Source organism: Podarcis vaucheri, assembly GCF_965113315.1.
Source record: "Podarcis vaucheri genome assembly, chromosome: Z".
NCBI lineage: Eukaryota > Metazoa > Chordata > Lepidosauria > Squamata > Lacertidae > Podarcis > Podarcis vaucheri.
Window position 1 is genome coordinate 16957389 of NC_138758.1, and position 23447 is coordinate 16980835.

Below are 23447 nucleotides of genomic sequence, written 5' to 3' on the forward strand. Positions count from 1 at the left end.
TTAGTTGAGAAAAGAAGGGGGTTCCAAGATTTGAAGAAGTAACACAGAATGGAAGGCAAGACATTTATAGTAGAATTAAAATATATACAGATACAGATATAATACGTACATATAAAATATCACATAGAGGTTATTGCAATCACAGCTCCAGCCCTTTCCTTAAAAGTAAGTGACCTTAAAAGAGGGGGGGGGATTCCGAAGGGCTCATTGTAGTTTGCTGCTAATGCTGTAGGTTCACCCTGTCTGTACTTAACAGCAGGGAGAATAAACTTGCAAGATAATCAAAATATTTGTAAAAAGCTTAAAAAGAATGAATGCCTTAAAATATATTCCTTAGTGCAATACAAGATTCTTCCTTCTACCAGACATACCAAATATTCATGAATGTTGCCAAATAAACTCATATTTAGTGGGAATGTGCCAACTCTGAGATAGTTTGGTCATATAAATCACAAACAGCCCCCAGCAGAAGCAAAAACGGAAGGGTTCACATCACCCCTGGTGGCATGCATTTTATGAGCCAGTGTTGTCGTCCCCCCCCCCCATGGCAATAAACATAACTTTTAAAAACTATAGATCCAAGGAATAACAAGACATATCCCTCCACCTTGAGGGATCACTAGACGAGTGGCAATGAACAGACACAGAACTAATTGTTGAGAAGCACATCCCCGCCACAGCCATCTCCATTTGGATGATCAGGAACATTTTCAGCCTCAGTCCAAACTGAATCAACATCCTCAGCTCACATCTAAAGGCAAACTTACTTAATTACATTACCTAATTTGCACTTTCCAGAATGATACAAAAACTGACGCAGCCATCATTCAAAATTCAGTTTCCAGACAGATAATGTATATATAAACAAGCAAGCAAGCAAACAAACAAACAAATAAAATGTTTATGCTGGAGTAAAATGTACATAACAATTCATATAGCAATGAAAATTGCATTGCAAAACTGTATATATTAAGCAAAATTGCATGTAGAAATGTGAATATTGGGTGAAATTTGCACTAAAATACTGAAGAATTTCCATGAGGAATTAAAAATGACAACTGCAAACTGATGTGAAAATGTGGAGAACTGAACTCAAGACTAAAAAAACAAAAAGCTAAAAGTAACTAAAATTGGCATACCTACCCATCCTTATCCCTAGCTCCCATTGCTTTTTCCTCAGCAGTGAGTTTAAAAGTCACATTGAAACCTCTTCTCTATTAAGCTCAAGCAGTCAGGTCTTCTTCCAGAACATCCCCTTGTTGTTTAGTCGTTTAGTCGTGTCCGACTCTTCGTGACCCCATGGACCAGAGCACGCCAGGCACTCCTATCTTCCACTACCTCCCGCAGTTTGGTCAGACTCATGTTTGTAGCTCCGAGAACACCATCCAACCATCTTGTCCTCTGTCGTCCCCTTCTTCTTGTGCCCTCCATCTTTTCCAGCATCAGGGTCTTTTCCAGGGAGTCTTCTTTTCTCATGAGGTGGCCAAAGTATTGGAGCCTCAGCTTCAGGATCTGTCCTTCCAGTGAGCACTCAGGGCTGATTTCCTTCAGAATGGAGAGGTTTGATCTTCTTGCAGTCCACGGGACTCTCAAGAGTCTCCTCCAGCACCATAATTCAAAAGCATCAATTCTTCGGCGATCAGCCTTCTTTATGGTCCAGCTCTCACTTTCATACATCACTACTGGGAAAACCATGGCGTTAAGTATATGGACCTTTGTTGGCAAGGTGATGTCTCTGCTTTTTAAGATGCTGTCTAGGTTTGTCATTGCTTTTCTCCCCAAAAGCAGGCGTCTTTTGATTTCGTGACTGCTGTCGCCATCTGCAGTCATCATGGAGCCCACGAAAGTAAAATCTCTCACTGCCTCCATTTCTTCCCCTTCTATTTGCCAGGAGGTGATGGGACCAGTGGCCATGATCTTCGTTTTTTTGATGTTGAGCTTCAGACCATATTTTGCGCTCTCCTCTTTCACCCTCATTAAAAGGTTCTTTAATTCCTCCTCACTTTCTGCCATCAAGGTTGTGTCATCTGCATATCTGAGGTTGTTGATATTTCTTCCGGCAATCTTAATTCCGTTTTGGGATTCATCCAGCCCAGCCTTTCACATGATGAATTCTGCATATAAGTTAAATAAGCAGGGGGACAATATACAGCCTTGCTGTACTCCTTTCCCAATTTTGAACCAATCAGTTGTTCCATATCCAGTTCTAACTGTAGCTTCTTGTCCCACATAGAGATTTCTCAGGAGACAGATGAGGTGATCAGGCACTCCCATTTCTTTAAGAACTTGCCATAGTTTGCTGTGGTCGACACAGTCAAAGGCTTTTGCATAGTCAATGAAGCAAAAGTAGATGTCTTTCTGGAACTCTCTAGCTTTCTCCATAATCCAGCACATGTTTGCAATTTGGTCTCTGGTTCCTCTGCCTCTTCTAAATCCAGCTTGCACTTCTGGGAGTTCTCGGTCCACATACTGCTTAAGCCTGCCTTGTAGAATTTTAAGCATAATCTTGCTAGCATGTGAAATGAGTGCAATTGTGCGGTAGTTGGAGCATTCTTTGGCACTTCCCTTCTTTGAGATTGGGATGTAGACTGATCTTCTCCAATCCTCTGGCCACTGCTGAGTTTTCCAAATTTGCTGGCATATTGAATGTAGCACCTTAACAGCATCATCTTTTAAAATTTTAAATAGTTCAGCTGGAATATCATCACTTCCACTGGCCTTGTTATTAGCAATGCTTTCTAAGGCCCATTTGACTTCACTCTCCAGGATGTCTGGCTCAAGGTGAGCAACCACACTACCTGGGGTATACGAGACATCCATTTCTTTCTGGTATAGTTCCTCTGTGTATTCTTGCCACCTCTTCTTGATGTCTTCTGCTTCTGTTAGGTCCTTTCCACTTTTGTCTTTTATTATGGTAATCTTTGTACGAAATGTTCCTTTCATATCTCCAATTTTCTTGAACAGATCTCTGGTTTTTCCCATTCTATTGTTTTCCTCTATTTCTTTGCATTGCTCGTTTAAGAAGGCCTTCTTGTCTCTCTTTGCTTATTTTGGAAATCTGCATTCAATTTCCTGTATCTTTCACTATCTCCCTCACATTTTGCTTGCCTTCTCTCCCCCGCTATTTGTAGGGCCTCATTGGACAGCCACTTTGCTTTCTTGCATTTTCTTTTCATTGGGATGGTTTTAGTTGCTGCCTCTTGTATAATGTTACGAGCCTCCACCCATAGTTCTTCAGGCACTCTGTCCACCAAATCTAAATCCTTAAACCTGTTCCTCACTTCCACTGTGTATTCATAAGGGATTTGACTTAGATTGTATCTTACCGGCCCAGTGATTTTTCCTACTTTCTTCAGTTTAAGCTTGAATTTTGCTATAAGAAGCTGATGATCTGAGCCACAGTCAGCTCCAGGTCTTGTTTTTGCTGACTGTATAGAGCTTCTCCATCTTTGGCTGCAGAGAATATAATCAATCTGATTTCGATGCTGCCCATCTGGTGATGTCCATGTGTAGAGTCGTCTCTTGTGTTGTTGGAAAAGAGTGTTTGTGATGACCAGCTTGTTCTCTTGGCATAACTCTATTAGCCTTTGCCCTGCTTCGTTTTGAACTCCAAGGCCAAACTTGCCAGTTGTTCCTTTTATCTCTTGACTCCCTACTTTAGCATTCCAATCCCCTATAATGAGAAGAAAATCCTTCTTTGATGTCATTTCTATAAGGTGTTGTAAGTCTTCATAGAAGTGGTCAATTTCAGTTTCTTCAGCACCAGTGGTTGGTGCATAAACTTGGATTACTGTGATGTTAAAAGGTCTGCCTTGGATTCGTATCGAGATCATTCTATCATTTTTGAGATTGCATCCCAGTACAGCTTTTGCCACTCTTTTGTTGACTATGAGGGCCACTCCATTTCTTTTACGGGATTCTTGCCCACAGTAGTAGATGTGATGGTCATCCGAACTGAATTCGCCCATTCCCATCCATTTTAGTTCACTGATGCCCAGGATGTCAATATTAATTCTTGCCATCTCATTTTTGACCACATCCAACTTACCAAGGTTCATGGTTCTTACATTCCAGGTTCCTATGCAATATTTTTCTTTACAGCATTGGACTTTCCTTTCGCTTCCAGGCATATCCGCAACTGAGCTTCCTTTCGGCTTTGGCCCAGCCGCTTCATCAGCTCTGAATCTACTTGTACTTGTCCTCTGCTCTTCCTCAGTAACATGTTGGACGCCTTCTGACCTGAGGGGCTCATCTTCCAGTATCATAGCTTTTATATGCCTGTTGTCTTTGTCCATGGGGTTTTCTTGGCAGGGATACTGGAGTGGCTTGCCGGTTCCTGCTCCAGGTGGATCACGTTTGGTCAAAACTCTCCACTATGACCTGTCCATCTTGGGTGGCCCTGCACGGTATAGCTCATAGCTTATTCAACCCCCTTCGCCACGGCAAGGCAGTGATCCATGAATGGGAGAACATCCCCTAGTGGCTAACAAATCCAAACCTGTCCTCCTAGCTTATCTATGCATTAGACCCCCAGTTCTGTCTATCTACCTGGGCTTGTGCAGGGAACAGGTCGCGTTTCAGAGAAACAATGTAAGTTTAAGAAAGTTAACAAGCTGCTATTTGTCTAATTAGCCCAGCTTAGAGGGCTTTCAACTCATCTATTATTTGATCCTTCTAGCCAGGGATTGAAACTGGGCCCTTTTGCATGCAAGACTTGTCCTCTATCACTAATCTGCAGCCTCTCTCCAGGGACCATATAACATTTATATGAAATACAGAAACTCACTTCATCAGCTGCAAGAGAAACTGTGAGCAAACTTATTTTTAAACCATATCCCCATTAAAATTTGATAGGCTCAATAGGGTCTGGGCAGGTAAACTTCCTTTGGGGATTAGAGACAGCCCTCCCCCCCACCTCAATTCCCGCATGAAGAATGCCATTTTCCTTTTGCCTTAATGATTATGCTGCCCTTCTATTGCAAGGTTGAAAGGCCTCTCTTCCCCATCTTATGATTCCTCCCATATAATTCTCCAGGCCAGACTCATATAACTTATCTATATATGAAATCTCACAATCTGACAGGTTGCTAAGCTCACCTGGAAACGACTTTCTTTCTGCACAATCTCTTATGAATATCTTCCATTTCATTGTCTTTAGAAGAAGCCGCAGCCAAGTTAAGCATAGCAATTGTTAACAGATTCTGTTGAGAGAGAGAAAAAACACCGCTTGGATCTCTCAGTTGCACCAATGTATTTGTCATTTTAATATGCAGTACCTAAAATGGTGAGATGTATCTGTTTTTCTTTTGGGTGGAACCAGTACCAATCTGCTGGAAGGAATAAATTTTAACTAGAACCAATGCATTTCAAATTCCCACACAATTTGGAACCATCTTGGTTGGTATTCATTAAGATAAATATATATATTATACTGGTTCTCTACAAGTTTCCCTTATTTGGAAAGTGACATAGAGAAAAATAAGGGCCCAGTAGGTTATGAACCAGTTGCCAGCTTTCACAAAAATAATGAGTTTTCTTCCCATTTTAGTTGTTCCACAGAGCCTGGAATGCCTTTGGCTTGTCAAAACTTTCCTTTCTCTGGACCAACCCTATGTATGATTTAAATGGCAGCAGAAGGTATGAGGGTAATTGACCGCCCTAGGATGGCAGGTAGTGAAAGAACATAGTGGACGTCTTAAAGACAATGGATAAGTTGACACACATCTAACTCAGCCAAAAATTGATTAAAACTTTGTTGAGGGATCTTAACGTTCTTCAGCTTTTTAAAAATACCCTTTTCAGAAAACCTAGCTATATTGTGCAGTTTTCTCAATAAGAATTAGAGAAGTGTATAATGGGAAAAGGAAAAACAGCTGGCAATTGTTGATAACACAAATACACACAATCACCATCTATTTCTTCTCTCTCAGACCCACTTCATACCTGAAAATTTAGGAATACAACAAAATGAAAAAGAACCTAGAAATCCTGTCACTGGTCCATTTGTCCTAGGCTGGAAACACGGGACAGCAAATGTCCTGCAGTTGAATAATTTGAACTCACGACTCCAGTTCTGGCAAAGGCTTAAATCCTTAGGTCAGATTGGTACATGAGGTACGCCTGTTACATATTACAGTGGTACCTCTGGTTACGTACTTAATTCATTCCAGAGGTCCATTCTTAACCTGAAACCATTCTTAACCTGAGGTACCACTTTAGCTGTGCGATTTCTGTTCTCATCCTGGGGCAAAGTTCTTAACCCGAGGTACTACTTCCGGGTTAGTGGAGTTTGTAACCTGAAGTGTTTGTAACCCGATGTGTTTGTAACCTGAGGTACCACTGTACAGGAATCATCAGGTGCATGAGAGGTTAAAGGCATGAGCTAAGCATGAGTTAAGACATGGATCCATCAAGCAACACTTTCCCTTCACCTGCTTTTTGAAGAGCAAGGAAGGCACAGCTATTGGCATGGCAAGCGACTGGAGTCCCTGGACTCGGTAAGGAAACAGACACTCCTTCTTGTGGGCTGGATGTTTGTGCCAGTGCTGGTGTTCCTGTGTTTGTGGTGTCAAAGGCAGAGTTGAGGCTGGTTGTATATCAGATTTGCCCTCAGTCATCTCCCCTGAAGGAGCCAAAGTCAGCTCCTTGCTGGAAGGCAGTAGTCTGATAGGAGAATGGTGGGACTAACCACTACCAGTCTTCTGGGTCCCTTCCCTGGGTTCAGATCTATGCCTCCCAGGTGCTTGGTTCCTCCCTGGGATCAGAGATCTCTTGTGACCCAGAGTCACCTTCACCCTGTTGTAAACCCTCCCTGGGGTTCCCTAATTCCAACTTGGCAAGTTCTTCACATTCTTCTTCGTCCAAACACCCCCTCAGGAACATCTCCATAGGATTCAAGATATTGAAACTGGTAGATTTGCCCATCCCTAATTCAGTGTAATGTATAGTTTGACCACATGCGGGTTTGAAGAGGTTGAGTGACAAGGACCAGAGCCTGTCAAAGGACAAGTGAGTCATATGCAAAGTAATGGGATCCGTCCCACCCCCTACACAGTAGCCTCAAAGTCTGGCACACTTAGCACAGTTTGCTCAACTCCTTTCATGGTCTTGTTTCTAGCAGGAGGGGGGGGGGAATGGTGCTGCTTGGTTCCGTGGTGTGTGCCGCCATCAATTTAATCCAGCAGCTTTTGAAGGAGGCAAAATGGGTGTCAGGAAGAATTTACAGGAACTATTAAGTTCACTTAGTAAAATTAGCAGTCTTATGCCATCACATATAAATTGATTTCTTTCCTTTTATCCTCTCCTCCCCCACTGTAGGCAAACAAACATGTTCCCTGTAAATATACATCACAACAGAGTGACAGTCACTCAGCAAGCAAAACAATTTACCCACAAAATCCATCATTCAGTTCATTACAGGATGTCCAACAACTGCAGGCTTGGCATGTAGGGGATACAAGAGGCAAGGAGTTCTGAATACAGAGTGCAATTCCTTAAAGGATGCCAGAAGAAGAGGTTGCCTGAAAGCACTCTCTCTCGGTTTCTGCTTGCTTGCCCTGGTTCTCCCCACCACCCTGATTACTGCAGGGATAGTCAATGCCTATCCTTCTGTATCCTTATCACCGACACCCATCCCTCACCACACCTTGGATGGTGAAGATAAATAGCAGGCACTCCTGGGGAATGTAGAACCCAGGCTGCTTTGGGCTTTATGTCACATGGGAAGTCGACATAAGTCAAGAAGGCTCTCTAGTGCAGACCTTCACTCTCCAACTCATGAAGGACAGTTGGGCCAGGCAGAAGGGAGATAATGCAAAGGGCAAGGCTGGTTACTTCACCCCAGCTCTCCACTCGCACAAATCTTAACCATGTGAGGCTTTGGATGCCTGGACAGGGCCATAGTGAATAATGAAAGCATAAAAATGTAGGGCGAATAAGGAGAACTTGAGATAACTGTGGTGAAATGTACATACTTAGAAAGGTAAGAATGAGCAAAGGGTAAAGCATATTGCTTTAGAAGTGGAGGGCGATAAGCTTCAAAACAAAATTCTTTTAATGCTGCTTACTGACCCATTTCCACCCCTATTTCCATCATTCCTACTAAAGGTCAATGTGCATCCAGGTGGACTGCTAAATGTCCATATCTCTGTGTGGGGTGGTGGTGATGGTATGAATTGCTTTCCAGACTTTTCTTGCACACACAACAGCTTCTCTAAAGCTTTTCTAAAGTAACTGCAAATATTACAAACAATTCACTGATAATAGAAACAATAACAAACATGGCTACAAAAGGGCAACAGGAGACAGAACAAAAGACAAATGACATGCAGCAGGGGCATTTACTATTGAGTAGGAGCACAAGCCTTGGAATGCCACAATGAGTGTTCATTTGTATGCAGATATAATTATGGATTGGTATGCTAGCTTACCATTTTAAATGGCATTTTAAATGGGGATATTTACTCATAAAAAGCAATTGATGAATTAGTAAGTTTTGATTTCTCTCTGTTTCTCTTTTTTTCCCAATCTTAAATTTGGTTCTCCACATTTCTGCAGCAGTTTGCATTTTTAAAATGTCCTCATTAACATTCATTTCTCCTTATATATACCTAAAGGAGCACAATATCGACCTTCTCAGGCCTTATTGTGAGACCTTGTCTATGGTGCTTGCACTGGCTGCAGCCTGGCTGGCACTGAGTCAAAGTAGGGCCTTCTTAGTGGCAGCTCCCTGTGAGGATATGTGATTTTTTTTCAAATGTTTTGAATAAGTTCATTTTATTTTACTTTTATTGTTTTAACATTTTTGCATTTGCCACCTGGGGGCTCTTTGGTAGGAATGGGAAGAACAGATTTATTACTTTATTTGACCCATATTCCTAATATGCTCATTCATACAAGCAACCCCCCTAACATACTGCATTTTTACAAGTTATTTTCATTAATATATGCACTTGTATGCATACCTCCTTCTAAAATGTGCATGTTTTGTACCCTTTACTTAGATAACTGCAAATTTCTGACAAGTGTAAATTGAAAGATAGGTTTCAAAGCCACCGAAAAGGAAAGGAAGAGAAGAAATGGGAGGAGCAGAAAGTAGGGTAGAAGTACTAAGAGTTCAAGGTGACAGGGGACGGAAGAGAGAGGTGATCAGGAACGGGAGCCAGAGGGAAGAAAGCTTTGGCAAAAGGTTTGGCAAAAGCTTTGTCTTCTTCCCTCCGTTTTCTCTTGCCTCTTCATCTTCTGCAATTTTCAGCAGGTGTATGTATGTATGTATCCACACACACACACATCCATGTGCAAACATGCATGTGTTATATGCAATATTGATATGCACTGTCTATTTCCCTTAGCAGACAGACATTTCACTCAAGCACTACAGTGGTACCTCTGGATGCGAACGGGATCCGTTCCAGAGCCCCGTTTCATCCTGAGCAGAACACAACTTGCGTCTGCGCGTGCGCGTGTCACAATTCACTGCTTCCGCGCATGCGTGTGATGTCATTTGGAGCGTCTGCACATGTGCGAGTGGCCAAACCCGAAAGTACCCCATTCCGTTACTTCTGGGTCGCTGTGGAACGCAACCTGAAAACGCTCAACCTGAAGCGTCTTTAACCCAAGCGTCTTTAACCCAAGGTATGTACTAGGTTGATAGTGTGATTCTAGACACGTCCTCTCAGAAATTCCGTGGGACTTACTTCAGCCCCAATCTTTTTTGTGATGTTTTTATGGTTCAGTTGCTTCACGCTGTTCCATGTTTCATAAATGAATATAGGTAATTTTCTGTGTAAACTGCTCAGAGGTTTTGACAATGAAATGGTGTACAGATTTCAAATAAATATTATATTATTATATTATATTATATTATATTATATTATATTATATTATATTATATTATATTATATTATATTATATTATATTATATTATATTTATTATATTATATTATATTATATTATATTATATTATTATAATTTTTTCAATCTAATCATGATCAAACCGATGATCAAACATGAAGTGACCACCCAGGGCTTTTAACCAACAACCCAGTTTTTTTAAAAAATGATGGGTTGGCCAGCAGCTGTTGGGGGGAAAAAAACTACTAGTTTTCTATATTATATGGAATAGAGGTTGGAAAAAGCTTTAAAGCAACCCTAAAAAAAAAAGGAGGGGAACAAAAACTCAAGATCTAAAAGGCACATCAAAGGTGACTTAAACTTAATTAAGCTTTCCATAAGTTGAAAAGAATAGGAACAAGGAAGGGTATTGAAAGTAGTGAGAAAAAAAGTTAGAGATAAGCAAACCTTGGGGAGGGAAGAGTTTAAACCTAAGGTCAGAGGGGAGAGGGGATGGAAAGTTATGCTGCTAAGCCTTTTAATTATTACTGCTGCGACATAGACTTAATTTTTTCCTTGTCTCGGTCTGCTGGTAGGTGGCCGGTACGAACACCATGCCTAATGTTCACAGAAACCAATAAAACATCTTGAACTGCACAGACTGTCTTCCTTCCGGCTGTGCAGCAGCTTTTAAACCAGTGTTTTATGTAATAATCCTTTGTAGGAATGTGGGGAGAGGAAATTAAGGTGCAAAAACTTAATAAAAATCCAATTTTCTGAAGCATTTGAGACGAATAAAATGGAGCCCTGCGACTGGTTCTCATTATGGCATGAGAAGTCCTTTATCACTGCTTCCTCCCTCATATGCAATCTCAAATCGTGTTTAGCACAACTGTGGCATTTTCAAGAATCAGGCCACCCTGCGGATATAAAAGAGGCAAGTTCCTTTGAGGATCCATTTCCCTCGCAGGAAATATGGTTAGATTTTCTGTGCTTATGGTCAGCTAGGAAAGCTGAATATCCGTAATTATAAATATTTTCAGTTCCTCCCCTGCCTCCACCCATTTCCCACTGTTGCTTTTATCAAGGCTAGGATTCATCAAAACTACACTGGGGCCACGCGGCAGTTCAGCTAAGTAACAGGGTATTGTTTATTACACTCTTTGTATCCTGTCTGTTCTCTCCTGACGATGAGATGCACAAGGCAGCCAACAGCAAAATTCAACAAGAGCAATGATACAGAATATCCATATCTACCTAGAAACCAGGAGGGTCAGTGAGGAGGTATTCTGCCATGCAAATAGTTTCCCAGCAGTGAACTTGCTACTACTTTCCAGAAAGGAGAGGAAGAGGGAGAAGCAGCAGTGATGCGCCAACGGCTCGAATTTGGCACCTCTGGATTCCACCAATAGCCCAACTGCACTACCCCTCCCTGTTGTTGTTGTTTAATTAGCCAAAGGCCTGGGAGAGGAGAATCATAGAATTGTAGAGTTGAAAGGGACCCTGAGGATCATCTAGTCCAACTCCCTGCAATGCAAGAATATGCAGCTGTCCCACACGGGGATTGAACCTGCAATTTAGGTGTTATCAGTGCCAAGCTCTAACCAACTCAGCTATCCAGATTCTAGCAATGTCTTTTTATGGTGCCTAAAGATATGTAATGAAGGTGCCAGGCAAGCCTACCTGGGGAAAGCATTCCACAAATGGGGAGCCATCACAGAAAAGGCCCAATCTTGTGTTGCCACCCGTCTGGCGGAGGAGGCACATGAAGAAGGAGTGTCGGATGATGACTGAAAGGTCCAGGTTGGGTCAAATGGTGTGCAACAGAAAATCTGGTAAACAACGGTGAACCTGCTGCTGGGAGGTCAGGTGTGTAGCACTGTCCCTTCATGCTGCCCACCCCTGCTCTAAACAGCACTGCAAATAATGACAATCAAACAGAAAGCAAAACATCCACATACCCAACCCAAAAGAAGAGCGACAGGTGTGGCAGGGACCATAGTAGGGAAATAGAGCTGCATCATTCAGTTGCCTTGCACTGTCTCCCGGTGGTCACTTTGGATGGGTCTGGAGGAGAAGACAAGTGCCTAGACTGAAGGAACAGAGGTGGAGTCAGTGGAGGAGCTTCAAGTTCTGGTGGGGGGGGGGGAAGCAGGTGAGGGCATGGCTGGCTTGCGTCCTGGGGGCGTGGCATGCAGCCCACAGGGGTGTGGTGTGCATCAGTGGCGTAGCGTGGGTTGTCAGCACCCGGGGCAAGTAATTTGCACCCCCTAACCTGTGGATTTGCGCCCCCTAACCCTAACCCCCAGATGTTGCGCCCGGTGCGGCCAGCCGCCCCTGCGCCCCCCACGCTACGCCACTGGTGTGCATCCTGCAATGGCACCCCACCGGGATTCTGCCGCTGGGGGCGGTGCGCTCCCTCCACACCCCTGTTCCTCCGCCAGTGCTCTAGGTATCTTGTCCTGTGGCCCTCTCAAATCTGGAACTGCAGCTGACCCCAAGATTTATTTATTTATTTTTATACCCCACCCTCCCCAGCCAAGACCAGCATCAGGGTGGCTAACATCAAGTATAAAAACAATTGATTAAAATACAACTTAAAAACAGGATTAAAGTACAACTTAAAATGCAGCCTCATTTCAGTGGAAGCCCACATCAAAAACTGTTTCGGGGGAGAAAACGTCAAATCTTCACCAAGGCCAGCTATTCCAGACTGGTCCTATGTGGGCCAGAAAAAAAGCCAGGGAAGTCCCCAAATAGGGGTTCCATCACAGAAGGAAAAGGAAAGAGGGAGAGGGGGATCAGGCTGATTCCAAGCCAAAGGCCAGGTGGAACAACTCTGCCTCACAGGCCCTGCGGAAAGAAATCAGATCCCGCAGGGCCCTGGTCTCATGAGGCAGAGCGTTCCACCAGGCCAGAGCCAGTGTTGAAATGGCCCTGGCCCTGGTTGAAGCTTCCTCAGGGCCTGTGACCTCTAGAGTATTGCTATTTATGGACCTTAAGGTCCTCTGTGGGGCATACCAGGAGAGGTGGTCCCATAGGTATGAGGGTCCTAGGCCACAAAGCGCTTTAAAGGTCAATAGCAGCACCTTAAACCTGACCCTGTACTCCACCGGGAGCCAGTGCAGCTGGAAAAGCACTGGGAGAATGTGGTCCCATGGCAAGGAGCCCGTAAGGAGCCTCGTCGTGGCATTCTGCACCTGCTGGGGCTTCTGGGACAACTTCAAGGGCAGCCCCACGTAGAGCAAGTTACAGTAGTCAAGCCTGGAGGTTACTGTCGCATGGATCACTGTGGCCAGATCAGGGCAGGAAAGGTAAGGGACTCTTTATCTCTCTATAGAGCAAAAAACACTAAACAGCCTGATGATGACTGAGCACAGATAGTTGTTATGAGTTGCTAACTGACTGTTGAGCAGGGGTATAAATAGAAAGGTGGGGAGGAGGGATGGAATGGAGTATCTTGGGAAAGTGCAATGGCTTGCTGGAATCCTGAACAGGATCCTGCCACTCTGCAACATTGTGCTGCAGGTTTCACTTGAAGTTACTATTGTCAGGGGAATGATTGCGTAGGAAGCCACCATCGGGTGGTGGTTGAATTTGCTAACTGGGAGGATGGCTTTAATAATCCCATTCCAAAGTTTCAAACAATAATAGGGTTGTTGCTGTTTTTGAAATTATTATCAGTCCCAAGAGAAATCAACAGCATTTTCATGGCTCTAACTGTTACACGGCATCAACCTTCTTCAGTTTTCAGCAGAGGATTTCCTCCCCCCATCTTCACTGAATTCAGGATCCCTATATTATTTAGCAAGATGTAATTTTTTCCTGGCCTTTACACACTCGTGTAGCCTTGTACTTTCTTTTCTTTTTTTTCCTGAGGTGAAGGTTTCTGTGCCTGACAACTATTGCCACACAACATTTGTGTCAAATGTTTGCAACACCATAATTTTCGACAGTGCATCTCGAAGTCTAACAAATGCCCAGAGCTACCCAGTTTGCAACTATGGTGGCAAAGAAATGAGTTCTTTAAAGGTGCAAACGTATTCTGGAGGTGGTGATTGAAAGCATTTTTGCATCTCGACATAGATGCAAGTTAGCATTACTTGTCCCCGACATCCTGTCAGGCCCTCGAGTGATCAAGATAACAACTCCAGGAAGGAGAAAGAGGAAAAGCATCTCTAACCATCAGGGTGCCGTTTTGCTCACAGTTCAGCTATAAAAATTTGATTAATATGTTGTGCTTGCAGGTTACCATGTTCAAGTGATGATTTTATTTTATTTTTGCTTGCTTCTCTGCTCACAAAACTCTCAGTTCTCTGTGACTCATCTGCTTTACAAAGTTGAACCCAGAGTGCTGGCACACAAAAGGAAACTACATAATTGAACTAAATTCTGCAAAATCTTAAAAAAAATAAAATCTAGTTTTTAAAAAGGTGTTTTTGGCTCTATATTCCATTTGCAGAGAATGCAGTCACTTAGCAGGAACATTTATTAGCACTGTTAATTTCTATTCCTGGTAGAATCAAAACTCAAACAGCTTGTTACCCAATAAAATCTCAACGGGTTTCTCCCCCTCTTACTTGTAATCTGATTAGAGGAGCTGTCATTTACTTAGAGCGTAAGCAGCCGATCTGAGTTGCATCTTTTATAGAAAAGCTCCATTAACAGCCAAAAAGAAATGTGATCAGTGACTTATATACTTAACTGTCAAAGAACAACATTCAAGTCAAAGGAAAAATTTAAAACGAATGAGTAATGAGGACTCAGGGAGCAGGGAGGGCAGCTACTGCAACAAAATTTTAATAGCATGTTATTCCAACACACTAATTGGAATAGATGGAATGGATGTGCCAGCAGTCAGCCAAGCTGAGCACTAGAGAAGGGTCCCAGGGACGCAGAGGGTTCCATAGCAACCCAGGGGGATGTGCTGAAATTCACCACCCTCCCCACTGGCCCCCTACTGGGCAAGTAGCAGGGATAGATCTATAAACTGAGGCTTTGCATTTTAGGTAAATTAAGATGACGAGCGACCATCATAGATGGGAGATGAGCTTGGTGGGGGAAGAGAGAGAGAAAAAAATAATGCATGGTTACACTGGGGTGAGGGGGTGTTGCATCTGGGTTGAGGGTGGTTGTGGGTCCATTGGCAGCACTGTGCCAGGAGTTCCCAGGAACCTGGAACCAATTCTGCCCCTGCTTAGTTTTACCTGGATCTGCTGGTATTTCCCTCTTGTGCACGGATGGTGCTATTTTGGCTATATAAAGACTGACAGCCCTTGAGACCGCTATTAGTGTATATAATGAATGTTTTACAGCAGAATTCAAGTTTTGCGGGTGGGTTCTCAATCTGGTGAGAAGTACAACCACCATCTCTCATCATTAGCTTGTACATGACATGTTCAAAGGTCCATACCAAGAGCCTCTTTATAGGATATATGTTAAGTGACTCACGTTGCATGTAAGGGTAATTTAATATAATTTGATTTACTTCTTTCTCTCTCTGGTTTAAAATATGGGCCAATAAAATGATTCGCACCTGCCTATTTTTCTTCTTCTTCTTATCCTGGCCAATATCTTTTCATTGCACAGATGTATGACAAGAACAAGTAGTGTGCTCTCCGCAATGCAAGAGGGAGGCTTAGCCTGGCAGTTTTAAAGCAGGGAGCTTACAGTGCAAAAATAGGATGCAGAAACTACACAGGTGTTGAGGAGAGAGCAAATATGAACAGATCCAAGCCTATAATAACCAGCTGGTATACATATATATACACACACACACACACTGAAAAGAGAGAAGAGCAGAAAATTCTCAGCAAGAACAGAAATAAACACTCTTATTCTGTCAGGAGTGGTTGCATGTCCAATTTATGCAGAAGTGTTGTCTGATTACATGTGCAAAATAGGTGCCTAGAAAATGTCAGCTATGACATACAATTGGTGGAGGAACCTGTCCCATCTAGTGCAGAAAAATTCTCTGGCAATGGTTAGTTGATATTCCACTGAGGTCCCAATACAAGCTGTTTCACATTTATATGTCAGTACTGTGTAGTGGTTAGAGTCTTGGACTGGGACCTGGGAGACCAGAGTTCCATTTCCCACTCACCCACAAAGTTCACTGGACGACCAAAGCTACCTTACAGGTTGTTGGGAGGATAAAATGGAGGGTGTGGGAAGAGAACCATGTATACCACTTTCAGCTCCATGGAGAAAAGGTAGGCTATGCAAATGATACCCAGGGAGGGCAGTGAGCGAACTGTGTGATTGTCACGGTTGGAGGATGGATGGAGGTTAAGAGATTGTGATTGAATCCCAACAAAAACAAAAGTGTTGTTTCTTGGGCACAGGGAGCAGGCAGGTTGGGGGACTCCCAAGTCCTGAATGGGGTAACTGTGCCACTAAATGACCAGCTGCACAGCCTTGGGGTTATTTTGGACTCACAGCTGTCCATGGAAGCACAGGTTAATTCTGTGTCCAGGGCAGCTGTCTACCAGCTCCATCCGGTATGCAGGCTGAGACTCTACCTGCCCGCAGACTGTCTCACCAGAGTGGTGTATGCTCTGCTTATCTCCCACTTGGACTACTGCAATGCATTCTAATGCATTCTACATGGGGCTACCTTTCAAGGTGATACAGAAGCAACAACTAATTCAGAATATGGCAGCTAGATTGGTGGCTGGGAGTGGCCACTGGGGACCATATGACATCTGTCCTAAAGGATCTACAGTGGCTCCCAGTATGGTTCCAAGCACAATTCAAAGTGTTGATGCTGACCTTAGTTATCCCAGAATAACTATGGAGATAGTACAATAATACTTGGCTAGTTTAGATGTATTCAAGTCTCCATGGCCAGATGAACTGCATCCAAGAGTATTAAAAGAACTGGCAGATGTGATCTCAGAACCACTGGCAATCATCTTTGAGAATTCCTGGAGAACAGGCGAAGTCCCGGCAGACTGGAGGAGGGCAAATGTTGTCCCTATTTTCAAAAAGGGGGAAAGAGAGGACCCAAATAATTACCGCCCAGTCAGTCTGACATCAATACCAGGGAAGATTCTGGAGCAGATCATTAAGCAAACAGTCTGTGAGCACCTAGAAAGGAATGCTGTGATCACCAATAGTCAGCATGGATTTCTGAAAAATAAGTCATGTCAGACTAACCTGATCTCGTTTTTTGACAGAATTACAAGCCTGGTAGATGAAGGGAACGCAGTGGATGTAGCCTACCTTGATTTCAGCAAGGCATTTGACAAGGTGCCCCATGATATTCTTGTAAAGAAGCTGGTAAAATGCGGTCTTGACTATGCTACCACTCAGTGGATTTGTAACTGGCTGACTGACCGAACCCAAAGGGTGCTCATCAATGGTTCCTCTTCATCCTGGAGAAGAGTGACTAGTGGGGTGCCACAGGGTTCTGTCTTGGGCCCGGTCTTATTCAACATCTTTATCAACGACTTGGATGATGGACTCAAGGGCATCCTGATCAAATTTGCAGATGACACCAAATTGGGAGGGGTGGCTAACACCCCAGAGGACAGGATCACACTTCAAAACGACCTTGACAGATTAGAGAACTGGGCAAAAACAAACAAGATGAATTTTAACAGGGAGAAATGTAAAGTATTGCACTTGGGCAAAAAAAAATGAGAGGCACAAATACAAGATGGGGGACACCTGGCTTGAGAGCAGTACATGTGAAAAGGATCTAGGAGTCTTGGTTGACCACAAACTTGACATGAGCCAACAGTGTGACGCGGCAGCTAAAAAAGCCAATGCAATTCTGGGCTGCATCAATAGGAGTATAGCATCTAGATCAAGGGAAGTAATATTGCTACTGTATTCTGCTCTGGTCAGACCTCACCTGGAGTACTATTTCCAGTTCTGGGCACCACAGTTCAAGAAGGACACTGACAAACTGGAATGTGTCCAGAGGAGGGCAACCAAAATGGTCAAAGGCCTGGAAACGATGCCTCATGAGGAACGGCTAAGGGAGCTGGGCATGTTTAGCCTGAGAAGAGGAGGTTAAGGGGTGATATGATAGCCATGTTCAAATATATAAAAGGATGTCACATAGAGGAGGGTGAAAGGTTGTTTTCTGCTGCTCCAGAGAAGCGGACACGGAGCAATGGATCCAAACCACAAGAAAGAAGATTCCACCTAAACATTAGGAAGAACTTCCTGACAGTAAGAGCTGTTCGACAGTGGAATTTGCTGCCAAGGAGTGTGGTGGAGTCTCCTACTTTGGAGGTCTTTAAGCAGAGGCTTGGCAACCATATGTCAGGAGTGCTCTGATGGTGTTTCCTGCTTGGCAGGGGGTTGGACTCGATGGCCCTTGTGGTCTCTTCCAACTCTATGATTCTATGATTCTATTCGATGATTCTACCTTTAAAGCTCTAAACAGTCCTGAAGGAGCGTCTCCACCCCCATCATTCTTCCTGGACACTGAGATCCAGCTCTGAGAGCCTTCTGGCAGTTCTATCACTGTGAGAAGTGAGGTTACAAGGAACCAGGCAGAGGGTCTTCTTGGCAGTACCACCCTCCCTGTGGAACAACCTCCCATCAGATGTCAAGGAGATAAAAAAACTACACAACTTTTAGAAGACATCTGAAAGCAACCCTGTTCAGGGAAGTTTTAATGTTTGTGGTTTTAGTGTTGTTGTTGTTGTTGTTGCTGCTGCTGCTGCTGATTTAACGCTCAAATACTGATAGTTTTTATGAGAATTATTCTTTGAAACAATTTCAAACTAATGTGGAAATGTGGATAACTGGAAAACTGAACAGATTCACACCTAACAGATCTAGCCAATCCAAAACAACACCTTAAATCAGAGCTTTCCATTTCTCCCCTCTTTTTTTAATATTTTCAATAATTTAAAAATTTAACATCCAAATTACTTACTTATTCCTCCCTTCTAGACTTCACCCCACCCCACCCCTGGTTTCCAATTTCTCCCCTTTATTACCTTACACATCTTTAGTTTCCCATTCAGTTACAAGTCCATTGATAACCCTGATTCACATTACTTCTTAGATGCTATGTCAATCCTGCTAATGTTTTTAAGTCTTTACAGTGGACCTTAAGATATTCTATAAATTTAGTCCAGTCTTGTATAAATTTTTTTTCCACCTTGGTCCTGGATTGATAGATAGATAATTTATTACTGTCAGAGACCAGCTTATAAAACACACTTGGGAGTACAGTCACAGAAGAAAAACAAACAATTAAAACAATTTTCACAGTCATTTTTGCCATTTCGGCATAGTCTATCATCTTAGTTATCCATTCCTCCTTCATTGGTACTTCCTCTTCTTTCCATTTCTGAGCAAGTAGCATCCTTGCGGCTGTAGTTGCATACATAAACCAGAGCTTTCCAAACTGAGTGTCGCAACATGTTAGTGGCTGCAGTGTGCAGGTGTGTCACGCATACGCTTCTCACACTCCTCCCAGGGCCGTAAAGGCATTAGTTTAACCTCTGGTTCGCTAGTAAAACTGAATGACTGTGTCGTGAAATGATGCATGGCTAAAAAGTGTGTCACCAACATGAAACGTTTGGGAAGCTCTGCCTTAAATATATCTTCTTTGGGTTGCAAATGCTTACTCAGGAGTGCAACTTATTCAGATCATTGAGGATAGACTTTAGGAATGATACAATTATGTGGCTAGGCAGTGGCTCAAGGGGTGTGTGCGTGAAAGGATTGTGCATCCCTGGATCTTTCCATTTGCCACTGACAGGGCTGGCCACCTTCCATGACTTACTGGCTAGCTGATTGGCTAGCCAACACTGCCTGTGCTACTCCCCCCACCACTGATGCTTCTGCCCTCCCATTCAACCATTCCCTCTTGCCTACCTGGTGGTGGTGGTGCACATGCTCCTTTCTGTTCTCTGAGAATGGGGTCCTTCCTTAGAGCGAGACATTGTGGGCAGGGTCATCAAGAGTGCCTGCACTTCTGCAATGATGGAAGAAAATCACTTTTGCAAATTCCTTCTAGCTTTAAAGGGAGTTTAAAAGGATGAATGGGGTTCATATACTGCCGACCACTAGTGGGTTGCTGAACAAGCAGCAAAGCATGAGATAGGATGATGCCAGTGAGAGGGAATGATCAGCAGGAAGAGGCATGATTTGTGCGCTTTGGCTAGTACAGTGTTTTACACTGGCACTGGAAAGATAAAAATCTAATAAGAGGAGGGCTTCAGATTGCAAAACTTTGCAGTTTTTAAGACATGATGTGAATGTTGTTCCTCTGGGTTGCTTTTTGAAAGTTCCCCAGATCTCCGTGAGATTAATTTTTCCTGTGCATCTGTTTTAAGGGAAAGTCATGCAAATTGGCCCCAACATCCTTCATTCTGCGAGATTCCCTTAACAAATCATCTCGTTGTTCATAGCTTATGGATCGAATTTCATCTGCAGTGTCTGTGTCAGGAAGTCAGACCATCAGAAATGCTTCTGCATGCTAATGCAGGGGAAGGGAAACAGAGCACAGGCAATAGCAATAAATGGGCAATAATAATGAGTGATTAAATTTTTAGGCCATCTATAGTTTCTTCCACCCAAAGATCCGGAAGCACTTTGCAGATGGTAATGGGTTATGACTCAAATGATTTCCTGTAGAAGAGGCATCCATCCCCATTTTACATGTCAGACCAAGCTTACCTTCTCTTCCCCTGTCCTCTTTAGCTGTACCTAACCATGTTTCCTTCTGCAGAAAATATATTCATTTCCACTTTTATACGAACTGTTTTGACCTAATTACTGTCCCCTGGCAGAAACAGCAGAAGTGGGGCTTTCCAAATTGTTTTGTATATATAAGAACTAGTTTTCCCAAACCACTTCTTTTGCTGCTTTGTCTGTGCAGCTCCTGACCTATGATACACTAATTTCCTAAGTTTCTTTGTCTGTGCACTTCCACAAACAACACATATATCATCCTGCTTTTTACAGGTTTTATTCTTAAGGTCAACATGAATTTCCATTTTCCTCACAGAAGTGGCATTGTTTGGCAGAAGCCTATTACCCCCTCAGAAGTTATAATGTTTGTGAGCATTCCATGGAATCACAACAAACTAACCAACAGATATAAATGGAGTCTGGGCATGGTGTCATCAATATGCAGATGACACCCATCTCTATTATTCAGTTACAGATGAATCAGGTGCAGTCATGCAAGTCCTGGACCAGTGCCCAGATGCAGTGGTGGGATGGATGAGGGCCAATAATTTGAAACCAAGTCCTGGCAAACAGAGGCTTGGGGGTAGGTGGCTCTCAGGCCTGGAAATTTGGCAAGTTGCATGCTGTGGACAAGGCTGGGAGTGCTCTTATATTTTTCACTATTATTGGAAGAACAGGTGACCACAGTAGCTTGGAGTGCCTTTTCCCAGTTTCAGCTGGTGTGGCAGCTATGACTGCCCCTGGACACCAGTAGTCTGTCCATGGTGATCCATTCTTTGGTAACCTAATGGCTAGATTACTGTGCTCTTTGCAGGACTGCTCTTATAAGGTTGGTCCAGAAGATGCAGCTTGTGCAAAATGCAGTGACTTGGCTGTTAACTGGAGCAGCCAACTATGGACATGTGGCACCTTTGCTGAAACAGTAGCACTGCCTGTTCACTACTGTGCCAAGATTAAGGTTCAGTTGCTCATCTATGAAGCACATAGAAATTAAATGGATAAAGCTTTTGCTGCACTGCATGCCTGGAAAAACTTCACAGGCTAAAGTCCAGTGTTCCATCCTGCCATCTCTCAGCCCAGGCCATACCACTTTCCCCCAGACTACACCACCACAAGTCCTGCTTTTATTGAGAATTAGTCTGTCTAGATTGAACTCTGATAATGGTTCACGCCCCAACTGCACCATGCATTTAAAGCAGTATTAAACAGACTTATGGGAAATGCACTTTCAATAAGGGTGCTCAGAATTGTTAGGAGAACTAGTGGTGGACACTGGGGTCTCAAATTTCAACAATTTCAAATTTGATGTGCAACATCAACATTTGGTCCTCCTGCCTCTTGCCTTCTATTCTACATCATAGTTGTTGGACCCCCTGTGTTGCCGCCGAGACTCCACACCCAATGTGACCAAACCGCTTGTGCTCCTCTAAATCCTCCTCTGGGAGAATCCTATTTCACCCAGAGAGCTCCAAGACAGATGTTAAAATACCTGACCTGTAATTTCCAATTTCTCCCCTTGATTCCTTTATCAAGATGGTTGTTACATTGGCTACTTTCCAATCCTCTGGTATGGGGGCTGATCTGAGGGAGAAGTTACATATTTTTGTTAGAAGCTCAGCAGTTTTATATCTGAGTTCTCTGAGAAGTCTCAGGTGGATTCCATCAGGACCAAGCAATTTCTTGGGTTTTGTTTTGTCTGACAGGCCTAGAACTTCATCTCTAGTTGCTTAGACTTGCTTCTTGCAAAGGATAATTAAGGCACTGGGATCTACCGTATATCTTCCAATGTGAAGGCATATGCAAAAAATTCATTCAGCTTCTCTGTAACCTTCTTATCATCCTTTAGCATAACTTTGCCTCCCTTGCCATCTAAGGGTCCAACCACCTACCTAGACAACCTCTTGCTGCTAATATATTTATGGAACTTCTTATTGTTGGTACTAATGTTTTTGGTAATATGCTTCTCGAATTCTTGTTTGCTATGAGTTTCTATGCCTTTTCTCGACACAGGATTTATTTTTTAAAAAGAAGAAACAGCAGCTAATATAATGACGTTATTCTTGATACATGGTCAAAGTTAATGATGATTTGTTCAACTATTGTTAACATCTTCATTGTGATTTTAATTACTTTGCATCTCTGTCCAACCTGAATTACTGAAATGTGTGTTTCTTTTAACTTTTCTGATGTTGAGGTGATGATGGTAGCCATTAACATTCATTGTTTGATACTTAACCTGTCTACCCCTTTTTATCTTATTTGTTAAAAAAATATCCAGCAGTCCTTCATACGGCATTCATACAGCATGTCTGCCAGTGTGACACAGATATATGGCTCACTCATTTGCTTCACTATAAATGTTGTTCTTTACTAGTCTGTTGCCTCAGGCAAAAAGGATCTCACCAGGACACTGAAAAACTGGCTGAGATATGGGGTAGGGGGGAAAGAAGCAAAATAATCAATAAAAAGTTCATTGCTGTGGTGGTGGATCCAATATTATCAAGTTTTGGTTGGTCTACTTCAAGCAGTTTACCTGTTCAGTCAAGTACACAGAACTGAAGACCTGAAGTTAAATTGTGCTCAGTTTCCAATTTCAACACAACATAGTGGAGAGAGGGGGAAATCAACTTCCAAAGCCTCATTTAATTGTGGAGTAGAGTGGGGAAACCATCTCCTTGGACAGACAGTAACCCTGAGGCACGATGTCCCCTTGATAGGCAACTTAGATAGAATCAGACAATAGTTAGAAAAAAATGAAAACAATAATGTAATTTTTGACAATGGACAAGACCGAAATAGCAGTAGCAGAAGACAATGATATTTGAACTGCAAGGGGCCTTAATTAGTTGCCTCTTCAGCAAACTAGACAACTGAACTGATACACAACTGCAAACTACATCCCCAGCCCTAGCCGACATAACTATGTTGCCTAGGGCTGATAGCAATTGTGC

The 23447-nt window shown here is 43.0% G+C and overlaps 1 long non-coding RNA gene across 3 annotated transcripts; it reads right to left on the reverse strand.

Moving 5' to 3' along the window:
• Window positions 1-91: 91 nt before the first annotated feature.
• LOC309524193 lies at window positions 92-23108 on the reverse strand. Of its 3 annotated transcripts, XR_014215847.1 has the most exons (5): window positions 23030-23108; window positions 19678-19777; window positions 11793-11923; window positions 5098-5201; window positions 92-751 (listed from the first exon to the last, which is right to left on the reverse strand). It is a non-coding gene; the product is annotated as an uncharacterized lncRNA (long non-coding RNA). The 3 variants fall into 3 exon arrangements; XR_014215848.1 differs by lacking the exons at window positions 19678-19777; window positions 23030-23108 and adding an exon at window positions 12933-13011; XR_014215849.1 differs by lacking the exons at window positions 19678-19777; window positions 23030-23108 and adding an exon at window positions 12921-12990.
• Window positions 23109-23447: the final 339 nt, after the last annotated feature.